At 43.7% G+C, this 6,441-nt stretch overlaps 2 long non-coding RNA genes across 3 annotated transcripts in view; both read right to left on the reverse strand.

The window, feature by feature from the left end:
- Positions 1 to 327, reverse strand: part of LOC135479204 (uncharacterized) — a 4,031-nt gene extending 3,704 nt beyond the window's left edge. The window contains exon 1 of the long non-coding RNA XR_010445836.1: positions 128 to 327. This is a non-coding gene — a long non-coding RNA (uncharacterized LOC135479204). The remainder of the gene's footprint in view (positions 1 to 127) is intronic.
- Positions 328 to 445: 118 nt separating this feature from the next.
- LOC135479205 (uncharacterized) lies at positions 446 to 4,478 on the reverse strand. Of its 2 annotated transcripts, none has more exons than XR_010445837.1 (3): positions 4,259 to 4,478; positions 1,240 to 1,326; positions 446 to 747 (listed from the first exon to the last, which is right to left on the reverse strand). It is a non-coding gene; the product is annotated as an uncharacterized LOC135479205 (long non-coding RNA). The 2 variants fall into 2 exon arrangements; XR_010445838.1 differs by lacking the exon at positions 4,259 to 4,478 and adding an exon at positions 4,086 to 4,195.
- Between the last annotated feature and the right edge of the window lie 1,963 nt (positions 4,479 to 6,441).

The raw sequence follows: 6,441 nt of genomic DNA on the forward strand, positions 1-6,441 counted from the left end.
CTGCACAAAGTATATCCGCCACCACATGGCCTCGGACCCCCATTAATTTTCCATAAGCGACAATGTTAACGTCTAGCGCTGTAGCTCAGTCCCAAACATTCCGTGGCCATTAAGCTTTGGTGCATACCTGGCCCAGCCTGTGAGAAAGAAGCCATAAAAATCTTGACATAGGTTGACCGTCAAAATCTGGACCTTTCCATGCCGGCAGCTGGGAGGCGTGCCTAGCAACGCCAAGGGGACGTCACTCGCAGCCTCATCACTACCTCACACCTTGTGTCCTCTCGCCCAGAATTTCAAACTTTCATCAATAAAGCTCATACCTCCTCAAAGTTTAGACAGTTTCCAGCATCTTAATACCAAGCATGCACCTGTGCACCAAAAATTGACGCCTGGGAGCAAAAAAAGACTTTATACCCTAAAATTCACAGAACTACAATCGTCCCTACCGAAAAACGGAAGTTGTAATGGGGGTCTGTGTCCTATCACACCAGCCACCTTTTTTCAAAATCAATAATTTTTGCACCACACAATTCCTGACACTTTTGAACCTCACAGGCAAAATTAGGGCTTGATACATGCAGAAACTTTGGAGTTGAATGAATTCAAGTTGGGGTACCCCCATCTTGAACATGTGTCTTTTTTCCAGGGTGAAAAAACTCTGAGGGGTAAACTTTGAAGCCTTGCAGTGCATATACCGTTCGAGATATCTCCATCAGGTCAACTGTTTTGGAAAGACAAGATGTTTATCTGCAAGAAAAGTTAAAAAAATCACATTGACAGAGCACTTTAGACTTTTCAAAAGCAACCATTTAGAGAAATATACATTTTTAAGAAGACTTTTCTACTCAGAGCAGCTTTAAATATCAAAGTTACAAGCCAAAAGTGTCAAAGCATACATCAAAATATAGGTAATTTATCTGACAATTAAATGTCAAAATATAAGACATTTACTTCAGCAACTATGTGAAAAAAATTGACTGACAGTGTGGTAGGGGGTATCAAAGCGGATTGTCACGATTTCGGAACAATCACTTGTGACCAAAATCAAAGCAAGAATAATGCCTCAAGGTGATGAAGATCTACTCACAGGCACTTTTTTAGTGGACAGGACTTAAGAAAAGACTAGTATCCCAGTTCCCCACTGAATAACATGATGAAACCCTTTAAAAGACCACCCAGCCAGGCACCCCCCCCCCCTGCCCTCCTCCCCCATGACTGCTGATTGGCTGACCAGCTCACCATGCAAAAACCTCCCTGCACCATTGCTGTTGTCTCACAGCAGGTTATTACTCTGCACAGTAACATCAAAGGGTGTCACATTGGCATCTACAATATATAAACAGAGAGGAAAAATATGAATTTAACATTTCCAATCAGGCAGCCACCAAGTACACCTATATTGGTCAGTCTGACAGTTAACAAGGCAAACAATCTACCCCAAAACACCATGAAGGGAGACAGAAAGAGGAAACAGTCTAGATTTCAAGCTGGAAAGGCCCAGAATGGCTCAAATAACCTGTCAGCAGTTACAGACATGCTGAATCCTGTGCCTGGGTGTTCCTTGATGGACACAGATTTCCAGCCCAATCAGGAGGCTGTAAGAACACACCAGCCTGACACAAAGAGAATACAGCGGCCAAGACGGTGCAAGGTAGATTCCACGGCTGGATCAGACAGAGATACACATGAGCGGGAATGGGCTGCTGAAGGAATGCGACTCATAGATATACAGAAAATGGTGTGTATATGGAACAAAGTTATGCTTGAGCACAGTGAGACCAAGGACCACTGTCCACTGCCCAGGTTAGAGATAGCTGCAGAGAAAAAGTGGGGTTTAGCCTGGGCGTTCAGTTTTAAGTGCTGTGACTGTGACTATGTATCTGGCTTCCACAAATTCTACAAAGAGGTAGAATGCAACAGACCTGGCCAAAAAGCTGCGGCGGTGAACCGAGCTCTTCAAGTAGGCCTCCAGGACACACCAATGGGGAACACCCGAGCCAGACTCCTATTTGCAGCGATGGACGTGCCGCCTGCCACTCGTAGGAACATGCATCGCACTGCAAACCATGTCGCATCTGCAATCGCAAAGCTGAACAGAGAGGATATGGCAAATAAGGTGGAAGAGGTAAAGGCATACAAAAGGCAAAGAGGAGAGGATGACAGCACAATAGATCTGGCCACAGACACTCGCTACAACAGCATTACCATAACCAGTCCCAAGAAACCGGGCCAGAATGCTTCACAAGCAATTTCCCTGGCTGTGGAGACATCAACAGACAACCAATACATTGTCTCCGCAGCACTGAAGAATAAATTGTGTTGGACTGGGTCCTGGCTAAGAGGAAAAGGCTTCCAAGTAAAGTGCCCTGGAGGACACGAGGAGTGCACAGCGAACACAAACCCACATGCCCCCTGGTCCGAGTATAATATGGGGAACGAGATTGGCGAGGGATTGGCGAGGCAAGGTGTTTTTGCCAAACATGTAACCACAGACGGCGACTCCAGGTCAGCCAAGGGAGTGGAGGACGGCATCCGACTGGTCGAGCCACTGTGGGAGGTCGAACGGTTAGCAGACCCCACGCACCTTGGTAGATCCCAGTTCAAGAAATGTAACCAGGCTAAGTTCAGCGATGCCATGTTCGAAGGACAGGGCCGAACGAGGGAAGCCAGGAAGAAAGCACAGAAGGTGTTGAGTCAGGATGTTAAGGCCAGGTGTAGCTTGATATTTTCTCAACTTATGTCTGAGCACATTGGTGACATGAGGAAAATAAAAACTTGCCTACCCAGGGTTGTGGATGCAACGGTCAGGTGTTACGGTGGGGACTGTTCCAAATGCCGCAGGAACAGTGTGGTTTGCTCCGGAGGGGAAACCAGCAGCTGGTGGGAGAGGTCCCTGTTTTTATCCACCAGTAAACTCTGCCCTTTTAACATGGATGACAACGACACGAAACTATTGACCGAAGTACTGCACATGAGGTTGAGCGAGACAGCCGTCACCAGTCTCCGGATGAACACCAGCACTCAAAAGTGCGAAGCTGTCAACAGATCACTCAGCGTCTCCTTGCCCAAGAATGTAAACTACAGCAGAAATATGGAGGGAAGGGCGGCGTCCACAATCCACAGACTTAACAATGGCCAGGACAAGTCCACGGCTGCCAAACTCCAAGCTGTCGGCGCCAGTATTTCACCTAGGAGCGAGAGAACAGTACAACAGATTGAAAGGGTGAACCAGTACCACAAGGTTTATAAGAAGCGACAGACAGTTAAGGGGAGATCACTCCGCAATACAGCCAGAAAACTTCGAGAGCACATTGAGTACAGGCTTTCAAATCCAGAAGAAAAAACTGACTATGCCAAGGGACAGCTGGACAACACCCAAACAGATCACACATACACTAGATATTTGTAACCGCCAATTTTGTATATAATTTGTCACTGCTGTTGTTGCTTATGAAAGAAATTAAAAAATGATAACAGAAATTGAGCAAAATCTAAAACAATCTGTTATTTATTATTTTTAATGAGGGGAAACCAACCTGCTCAGTCTTAAATGCAACATGCACCTTGCATACTGCCCATGGCCGAGACAGCAGTGCTGCCTGTTATTGTTAACACAATGTGGTTCCAAGCTTATGTGGTCCACATTTACACAGCGTGTGTTGTGGCACACGTGTGAACAATCAAGCTTGGGATCTAAATGTGACAGCCCCTGTCTGGCCATATAAACAAGTCTACTGATGTGTTTCTTCTTCCATCGATGTGTGACGGGGTCTTTGTAGGAGGCAAGACCATATCGACCATCCCTCGTCAATGGTCCAGTCCACACTCGACAGGCTCCGTTTTCACTATAAACACTGAAACTTTCAATTTTTGCAGCAATTTCTGCTCTGAACGTCTCCATTTTCAAGCGTAGGAATACTAGAACGTTGCATGTTGTTCATTTCAGGATGCCTATACACATGCTACCCTACGCTGAACAGCATTTTACCGATTTTTCATCAAAATGGATATTTTCAAAATGTAAATAGCCCCAAGAAGCTATGAAACGGCCCAATCAATGCAAAACACATCACAGACATACCCACCAAAAATTATCAGGCTGCTGCGAAATCTAAGCGCATAGTGACATTTTTCACATTTTGGTGACTTCGTCAGTACAGGCCTCGGACCCCCATTAATTTTCCATAAGCGACAATGTTAACGTCTAGCGCTGTAGCTCAGTCCCAAACATTCCGTGGCCATTAAGCTTGGTGCATACCTGGCCCAGCCTGTGAGAAAGAAGCCATAAAAATCTTGACATAGGTTGACCGTCAAAATCTGGACCTTTCCATGCCGGCAGCTGGGAGGCGTGCCTAGCAACGCCAAGGGGACGTCACTCGCAGCCTCATCACTACCTCACACCTTGTGTCCTCTCGCCCAGAATTTCAAACTTTCATCAATAAAGCTCATACCTCCTCAAAGTTTAGACAGTTTCCAGCATTTTAATACCAAGCATGCACCTGTGCACCAAAAAATTGACGCCTGGGAGCAAAAAAAGACTTTTATACCCTAAAATTCACAGAACTACAATCGTCCCTACCGAAAAACGGAAGTTGTAATGGGGGTCTGTGTCCCAATCTTGGTAGCGAGTATGCCTGATTTTACAGACAGCTGAATATTGAAATAGACTATAGTAAATAATATAGTATATAGTAACACATGCCTATGCAGTGTTTCAGTACAACCAATTCATTTCTCATATACAACACGTGTTATTGTACTGCAATCTGTAGTACAACAAAATATCTTCCACAACGAATGTTTTAATAAAAGAATGTTCTATAAGAAGAAATAACCTCGTAAATAAAATAAACACAAATGCTCCAATGCACAAATATTCTGTTTACATTAAAGTATTACGAAACACAAATGCTCCATTGCAGCAAATACTCTGTTTCCATAAAGAGTAACGAAATATAAATGTTCCAATGCTACAAATATTCTGTTAGGGTAAAGAATAGCGAAACATAAATGTTCCAATGGAACAAATATTCTCTTAAATTAAAATTGCCTACTGTAACAGACAGACTAATGACACAAACTTACTGATGTAGCAAATGCTCTACTGTGACAAATGTTTTTAATGCAACAGACATGAATGACACCAAACATAAACAGTTTCGATTCTGAAGATGTCTGTGAGAAAAGTGCCCGGATATTTGTGATAAAAAGTATGTGGATTTTTGTGAGAAAAGTGCCCGCATGAACGGCATCACCACGAGCACCTCGGCTATCAGATAGCGTTAGTCCCTTGTGGGATATACATGTCTGATTCCTATGATTAATGGTCCAGATAATTTATATCCCGGGGATAATTACGGTATTAATTGCGGAATAATTGCTGGTTAATTGGTAATATTGATCAGAAGATAAGATGTTGATGACCGCCTAAAGCCTATACCCTCACAGTGACTGATCTGTATAGCAGCTATGCTAAATGGATTTTGAAGATGTCTTACTTGGAAGAGTATGGGTTTTCTTGCTGTCTCTACTTCTGTGTGGCGTCATTTTTGATAATCAATGGAGAAAAATGACCATGGGAAACCGCGCTAGAGTATTCACATCACCGTGTTAAGCCTGAATAGCGTATATGTACATGGGGTGCAATAGGAAATATCTTCTCCGACTATTATTATATCAACGACACTGCGACCTCAAGTACGCGTGTTAAAAGCATATCTCAGTCAAGTCGCAAAGAAAAGCGTTTACAAGCATATGTAGTTTTGCTCCAATCCAGGCACCGTGACAGGTTTTCGTATACCAACGGTCAGCGGTATACTGTACGCATCACGTAATTAACCGTAGCAAGCTGCGGGTGGTCGTGAGTTTGTCTTGGACTCCGATTTCCTTTCACCATATTGCTGGCCACCGTCGAGTAAGTGAAATATTCTTGAGTAAAACACCAATGAAATAAATGATTAAATAATTACAAGACAAATAACGTTCTGCAGAAACCACCTCGTTGTTAGGGATCATACACCTTATATCTTCAAACAGCCAGGATGGCCTCTCCGCAAGCGAATAAAGTGAACATTTGATGTCATGTGCCTGGCGTTAGAAACAATTACACCATGCCACGAGCAAGTCAAATCCATTACATACTGATACCGGCAAGACGGCATGTTGCTGTATTACATGTATTGGAAAATGGGTAGATACGCGTCATTTGTCTTCTTTTCGTCTTCCGCATGTGTCCGGCAAATGAGTTCTACTTTCCTCCTCTATGCAGCATTCCTGTTATGTCTTTTTTATCGCCCATTTATTATAATGCGTAGGTTTTTTGCGGCAATTGTTTAACCTTACCATTGTAACAACGTTAAGCTGTTAGGATAGCATGATCGCATCCGATGTACGAGTTTGTAGACAAGACGCACGGCCCGTTATTCTTTTAAGCAAAGCGCA

This window comes from Liolophura sinensis, chromosome 12 (assembly GCF_032854445.1).
Source record: "Liolophura sinensis isolate JHLJ2023 chromosome 12, CUHK_Ljap_v2, whole genome shotgun sequence".
NCBI classification, from domain to species: Eukaryota; Metazoa; Mollusca; class Polyplacophora; order Chitonida; family Chitonidae; genus Liolophura; species Liolophura sinensis.